Source organism: Phoenix dactylifera, unplaced genomic scaffold, assembly GCF_009389715.1.
Source record: "Phoenix dactylifera cultivar Barhee BC4 unplaced genomic scaffold, palm_55x_up_171113_PBpolish2nd_filt_p 000491F, whole genome shotgun sequence".
In the NCBI taxonomy this organism is placed as follows: domain Eukaryota; kingdom Viridiplantae; phylum Streptophyta; class Magnoliopsida; order Arecales; family Arecaceae; genus Phoenix; species Phoenix dactylifera.
The window spans coordinates 197,019-205,094 of NW_024067911.1; the positions used below are offsets into that span (position 1 = coordinate 197,019).

The 8,076-nt window shown below is 39.0% G+C and overlaps 1 pseudogene; it reads right to left on the reverse strand.

Annotated features, from left to right (window-relative positions):
• Positions 1-287: 287 nt before the first annotated feature.
• On the reverse strand, positions 288-5,928 carry LOC103722849 (annotated as a pseudogene).
• Between the last annotated feature and the right edge of the window lie 2,148 nt (positions 5,929-8,076).

An 8,076-nucleotide genomic window follows, 5' to 3' on the forward strand; every position in this document is an offset into this window, starting at 1 on the left:
GCTGGCCTCTTCATCACCCACGCAAATGATAAGCTTAGAAAAAAACGGCTCAGTGCCTCAGTGTCATGTCTCTATCTCAGAAAAAAGGAACGCTGAAAAAAAAATCTGAAATTAATTTTGAGCAATCACAAGCCATGGATTATAACAGGAACTGTCTTCACCGAATCATCATTGTCTTTGCTCTGAGATCGCGGACTGCTGAACAATAAAGACAGCTAAAATAACCATGCCAGTTAACTTGGTGTGGTGGAAGCATAAAATGTACCATGAACACAAGGTAAATCTGATGCAACTAAATATGAGAACAAAACATTGGTATCCCAAAGGTGCAGGATCCGATCACTTGAAAAAGCCCAATTTGAGACTCAGTTACAAGTGGATTAAAAACTACAAAATAAATTAACATTGGAATGGGTGTTCCATTGCATGCCCATTAAGTTCAGCAGCTCAAACAATTTTTAGGGGCAAAAACAATCACTCGACAAAAACACGAGCCTCAGCAGGATTTATTAGCTAATGCATAAACATGAACCCGTGCTGGTTTAATCTCATAATTACTCATTGTCTTCAGTTTTTGCCTTTTTCTTCTTTTTCTTTTTCCTTTCAGTTTCCATTTGGACATCACCGTCCAATTCTTCTTGATCCTTCTTCTTCTTCTTCTTTTGGCAGCCCCATTTTGTTGTGTTTCATGACCATTCGCCCCATTCACTGCTTCTGTAGCCACCCTGTCTTCCTGTTGCTCCTCTGCCAACTTGTGTTTCTTTTTCTTCGTTTTCTTTTCAGTTTCAGGTTCTGCAGGAGCCTCCCCATCAGAAACAACTCCAGTCTGCTTATCCACATCCATGGGCTCACCATTCACAACTTCCCCTTTAGATTTCTTTTTCCTACTTTTCTTCACGGAAGCTTCATCCTTCGTATGTCCATCTGAATTGACAGTTCTTTTTGTCAGCGCATATCAAAGCCTAGCTTGCTGACTACCACTTGACAATGTGAAAATGAAAGCAGCTTTATTGAAAAATCAGATGTGAGAAAGGTAATAAACAAGAAGCAGATGCATTAAGTAACAGAGCAGATTAGAACTAAAAAGGCTAAGGTGTATTGAGAAATTACAAAAATTAGGATTCAATGCTATTGCAAAGTGACCAATATCTTCTTCTAGAATCCAAATAAGCTTCTGAACAGATGAAATTAGTATTGGAAGCATCAAAAAACTGACTCTCCAACCAAGAGATGTGTTGTCAAAGGCACTCCAGGTGCTCGCCTAGGCACTCAGGTGAGGTGAGGAAGCCTCTGAGCACCTCAGCAACCCCCAAGCAAGGTGAGTTTACTATGGTGATGCCTAGCCGAGCTCTGGGATAGAGCCCAGGAAGCGCCTCTCCAATATCCAGCAAAACTCTTCCTAGCCCTTTTCGCCCATTCTTTTAAAGCTTTGTCAGCTTTACTTTTGTCTATTGGAGTTCTTACAAATGAAGGGCTACTCAAGGATATTCAATGATTTACTTCTTTGTGTTATGTTTTTTTTCTTGGAAGCATCAAATGATATTTGGGAAGTGATACTTTCCTATCATGTTTGAATTTTTTCAGTTTACTAAAAGATGTCTAGTGGTTTATCTTTGCTGACTTCTGTTTAAAAACATGATACGAGAAGTGGCATTTGATGTGATGCTTTGAAAGATGTGAAACATCTAATTACACAATTATGATTTTTGATGTTGAAACTTGCATTACTATTATGATAATGCCTGTATTGTTTGCATGTAATATTTATTTCTAATATATTTTTGCTGAATTTTTAATAGCTTAGCATCTTGCTTTCTTCAGGCAGGTGCCTTTTTGGTGCCTAGTGCCCCACAGGCAATACAGAGTCTCGTCACCTTAAAAAAGCCTTTTGTTTTGGCCAACCTTGACAAAGAATAGATGATTATCAATCAGATGAGCATGCAGTTTATGGACTTGCACACTATGAAAAAAATGAGAACTTCCAAAATGTCAAAAAGTTCTCTGCTACTGCTGGAGCATTTATGTGAGAAGATTTAGATAGTGAAAGGCCCATACCATCAGCCTGTTGGGAGACCATACTCTCAACAGCAGCTTTCATCACATCAACATTCTTGCGAGGTGCAACGCCCTTGTCATAGAAGTCCAATCTCTCTTCAACCTGTCCGCGTAGCTTTTCTCCAAAAATAGACGTATTCATCTCTGAATGTATTATTTTACTGATTAATTACAAAACACAATATCTAGAAAAATATACATGTATAAAAAATGATACATCCTCCACAAACAAAGACTAACCAGAGAAGCAATCGATACGGCAAGCAATAGAACACTTATTCGCAAGGTAACGAGCTAAACGGCCCTTGTTTCGAGCAGATGCCCGGCCAATAAATGAAGAGTGGAAGATGAGGCCATACTTCGGAGTGTTTCCTCGAGTTTTCAATGCTCTATAGACATCAAAAGAAAATAATAATGCAAATAATACAAGTTCAACATGATTGAAGTTCGCTAAACTGGCTTGTACTGCAAGTAAATATTTTAAACTGCAATTTCAGGAAAGGCACGATACCATATCAATTAATCTATTTGGTAAGTGCAAAATATTGAACAAGACCTCTGCAAAAATAACCTAGTTGTTTTACATGCAAGAGCTGCTTGAACAGTATCCTCCATAGTTTGAAGGAATGGTCCAAAATTTACGTTCATAAGATGACTCAAATTTCGAGCACACCCTATCCCTATATAGATGGTGCCTTTTCTTTTTCCTTTTTTTTTTTCATTGAATGACCAAGGTTGATGCTAACCTCGTATGACTAAAGACGAAGGTGCTAGGGTGGGAAATTTAAACCTGAAAAGTGCCTTCTCAGCACCAAGTATCTGAAGAGTAGACGAAGGACATTTTGCTAGATTTGAAAGACTCCCAGCATGGGAAATCAAACGAGCACCAACAACTTCACCTATAAGAGATGTGAGATTTGGTGCTATATCATTCATTTTTGTGACAAGATACTCGTACAGCTTCTTCCTATATTCAGAGAGATCCATGACTCTCTGAGCAAACTGCTGAACATTAATCAAATCAATTGGAGACAGGTCCTGTCCTGAAAAGGCGAGAAGAAGAATAAATGGAGGATAACACTTCAAAATATTACAACAGGAAAGTGGTCTCATATTATGTGTTACCCATGGATGCTTTAGCTGCTTCTACAATTTCTTTTGCCTTGTCCTCATCACCTACTATGTCTGCTAATGCAGGGATATGATTATCACATAACTCTGATTTGTTCTCCACAAACTTTGCAATTTTGGCATATAGATAGTTGTCATTTATGATCTTCACCAGCTCTGGGAAATGCCAAGAGTACCATTCTCTGCACAATGAGGTAAATCAAATGTTTAGAGGCAATTTTCACCACTGCATGGATTAAAAATAAGGTCTATGTAAGACCAGGTGTAAGACCAGGTCACCATTGCACATCTCGGTAGCATATAGAATTCCAGACATTTTTTTCCTTGCAAACTTATAAAATTACTAAGCGTATATTGACCTACTTAGCAACTTAGATATACCCCCAACCTGAAAAGGGGAAAACACTAGCTTTCTCCTATTCCATAATCTCGAGTTGCACAAGCCTAAGATACATAATCAGTGATTATATACCATGAAACAGATAAGACATTTACAATGAGAATTGATTCTGAGGCCTCAGCATGTCTATTTCACTTGTACTGTTCTTTAAAAGAATAATAATAAAAGGCGGATCTATTTTCTAACATTTTTATTGTCTTAAACAATTGGACTAATACAAATTTATGCATAAAGAGTCTGGGACAGCTTCAACCAAAATCGGCCATCAACAAAAACAGTCATCTGCAGCCAGACATAATTAGACCCTTGTCCTCCACATATAAGGCATGCCATGCATCAATTATTATTGTGTTAACTATCAACAATAAGCACAAAATTTTCATCAGCCATTCTACAAAATGTAGCTAGTCATCTGCAAAATCATATAATGAGAGCAAAAAAAGATAATCATGCACAAATAGATCTTATAGGCAAGGAGACAAGGCTAGCTAGGCTTGGCGCAATCCCTTTGTATTAGGTTCAGGTTAGCACCTATTGTGTATTAGTTGACATCAACTGATATCACTCTACCTTGTGTCAAATTTCTCATAACAGTAAAACATGCAGCATTATATAAGGAGATAACCGATATTTGATCAACGGAAAATGCTTTGCATCCCCGTTAGCGTGCCGTGGCCTGGTTTTTTGCGAGTGCAAAATGGATGCTACAGCCCTTCATGAACCACCGATCCCCGTATATGGTGCACAAACCCAGTTTGGCACTCATTCTGGAGGTTTCAAATACTAGTACTGGAGCTCATACCAGTTTTTTGTCAGAATGTTAAGGTATAGATAGACACAAAGGATGCCAACACATTGTATACTAGTGCCGTAAACCTGCCGAAATGGTATGCTACCATTATACAATCCCATTTGCTAGTAGAAATGATGCTAATTCATTGTCAACATTGATAAAACCGTGTTTTCTCTTTTCCTATTCATTCATCAACACCAGCTGTCAAACTTTCGACCCTAATTGATCTTCTTCTTTCTCGAACAGATTTTTCGGACTTGAACAAGAATTGGTCAAAAAAACCCCGTTCCTCCATTGAGAATCATTGATACAGCTCACCATTTCTTCCATTATCTCATATATAATAAATGGGTTGGTCTTTAAAAAGAAGGAACAGCCTTGTTGATGAATAGGAGATCCTATAAAATGAAAACCGTTTCGTAAACAAATCAGTGTCTTGTCTGAATGGAGAATAGCAAACATGCGCCATACAACCCACTTAACTGATTGAAGCAATTTACTTAAACGTTTAAAGAATAAGTTATGACACAGACAATACAAAAAAAATGAACTCCAGGGGAAAGATAGATAGAGCTTTTAGCACGTAACCAATTGGATCATTTAACCTAGTGCTCAAACACAGACTAGAGCATTCTGGAAAACAAACCTGACTCTCATGGAGAAGGTGTTAACATCCTTGTCGAGTGTATCGAGGAGAAATATGGCCTGAATAACCATGTTATCCACCCGATTAACATTAAACTTGACCTTCGCTCTGCTGTAACTATGCCCCAACCCTAATTGAGCCTTCTCCAAATCTGACGGCTATAACGACAAACAACATGAACAGAAAAACATTATTTTTACATGAAAAGTCAGTAGAATTTATAACAGAGATAAACTACTGAATCAAGTGGGAAAATGCAACCTTTAAGTCTTTAATGAACCTGTCGAAATGCAACCTCACACCACGAAGGAGCTCGAGTACGAACTCATTGCTCTGGCAAGGAATCTTCGTAACTTCAAAGATCTGGGACCCAACCTTGGGCTCCGCGACACCGAGGCTTAACTTAGCCTTCTTCCCCTCTTTTGGTTTCGGGAGGTTGATTTCCAAGAAGTTCCTCAACTCATCGGTCATGAGCCCTAAAAATTTCAATAAAATCCAATAAAAATTATGATATCGAGCGCTAAATAGGAAAAGGATGGAAGCAAAGGCAGGGTTTTGAGCTCACCTTCGGAGATGGCGTTGCATTGGTTGAGGGCATCAAGGGCGGAGGAGAAGGGGTGGAAGGCGACGAGTTTGACGACCTTTCCGAAGCGTGTGAGGTCGAGGACGGAGTTCCGGACGGCCTCCGTATTCTGGCCAATCTCGTCGAGGCCATAGGCCTGGAAGAGGGAGTAACCGGAGGCGGATTCAAAGAGGAGGTAGAGCGCCATCGCCCTGTTGACCGAGGCTTCCACGAAGACAGGATTGGAGTTCTAGGGTTTCTCCTCTCTCCCCCTGTTCTCCGGTAGGGTTTTGGAGACGCAAGGGAGGGGAAGAGGGCGAAAGACCGGGGATTTAGGGTTTTAGACGACAGCTGGGGGGCTAGGGTTTTACAGCCTGGGTCCACGTCGCGGTGCTAGCCTGGAATCTTTAACTCGATCGGGGCCGTCCGATGGATACGACCTTTTTTTTCTTTTTTTTTTTTCAATTTGCCTTTTGTACAATGGCTCACACAGGATGGGTGCGGTTGTAACTAACAAATTCAGAAGAAGCAAAAAAAAAAAAAAAAAAAAAAAAAAAAAAAAAAAAAAAAAAAAAAAAAAAAAAAAAAAAAGACACAAAGAATCAGGCACAAGCACATGGTTCTCCTAGATGAAACCTTTGGAGTGGTAAGCCACGAAGAAAACAACCTAGTCAGTAGTGTTCACCTCCTTATAAATATGTGTGGCCTCATAAGAGCCACACCCATCCAAGAGTCTACGGATGTCGTGAAACAGCGGTCTTCCATCATCAACGCATCGCCAACTGGACCTACTCGATCATTGTAGCTGAGTTCCCCTCGAGAAAAATACGGTCCACACCCAACACACGCCTTGCATAGATAATGCCCTCCCATTCAGCTCTGCGCTCGGCATTGATGACAGACGTATCGAAGATCCGTCAACCTCCAGCCGCCACCAGTTTGGCGTCGTGGTCCTAATCGCTGTAAGAGCAAATTGGGAACCTTAGATTTCTGTAGTCGTCCAAGAGGACGATGCTTCAGTAGTGTCGATGACCTCCACCGTATTAAATAAAGCTCTATCCGCCATCACCCTCGGATGCGCCCTGCTGTCCTTGAAGACTCGGACATTCGACCCTCTCCAGCACGCAAAATTAGGGACAACGTTTGGGTTGGTTCCAGTCCAAATGGGCAGCCCAATCTAGTGGGCCACTCGGTCTAGCAAGACCTATTCTGCCTTATCCCAACTATTTAGGAACAGTCGGTAAATTGGATTCAATGAACAATAAAAAAAAAAGATTGATCCAAAATAGTAATTAACATTTATTGCTAGGTATTTCTCATATATTTATGTTTTGGCTTTTATATACTCGAAGCTATGTGCCGATTTCTTGATATGATTCTACAAGTTCAAGAAACTATAATTTTTTTCTGGGTAATATCCAGAATTTGAACCCCAAATCTTCTTCCAGGCTAGGGCAAGTCCTCAGCCAAGAGTTGCCAACTAGCTGTGCTAACAACTATTGATAGGTAACTGGAATATTTAAGAAAACCATAATTTACACCTTTTAGCTAGTGAACTTTCTTCCTCATCTTCTACCCATGTCATATTAGTGAAACATTACTGGCAAAAAGCAAGGGCAAGCCCTCATATTAAGAGTTGCCAACTAATTGAGCTAACAATTATTAATAGGCAACTAAAATATTTAAGATAGCATAATATCACACCTTTTAGCTAGTGGAGAATCTTCCTTATCTCCTACCTATGTTATATTCTGTCATTCTTTATTAAAAGTGAGCTATTACTTGCAATAACTTTGCTCTCTATTAAGTCAGGGATGGAAGATTCATGAAGTTGTATGTTCTTGGTAGGCAGGTAGCCATTGATTTGCTTGCTGCTAAGGGTGTAGAAAGTTGCAAAAGTAATGGTTCACGGAGGACTGTTGAAATCAGATGAAGTGGGTGGCATCACTATGATAAGAATTTTCTGATTGGTTATCTTGATCACAAGATGAGTATAAACAATCTTCTAAGATTAGATAGAAGTCATTAATGGTGGGCTTAATGTTTGGGTACTTGTATCCCTAATTTATTGATCCTTAATTTAGGTACCAAATAAATCTAACCAAAATACAAATTTTGATAATAATAGTAAATGCGCATGAGAATCACTTGGATTATGGACTTGTTTGGTTCGCGAAAAGAATTTTTTCCTCATTAAAATATTTTTCGTAGAAGGTTGATACCTGAAAAGTTAGTGTTTTGCATGTTTGGTTAACTGTAGAAAAGTGGCACATTTCATAGTGACTTATATTTAATTGAGTATCTACTTTTCTAGAAAAAGTTATGTAAATATCTGTTATGCCTTTAATAAAAGAAAAAAAACTTACCCCATTCTACCTAAAAGTTTAAGGATACTTTTAGAAAAAATATTATCCTAATTTTCAGCCAGTGGAAATTAAACTTTTTCATATCCTACATCGATTTCTTTTTTATGAAATATGGAAATTTAT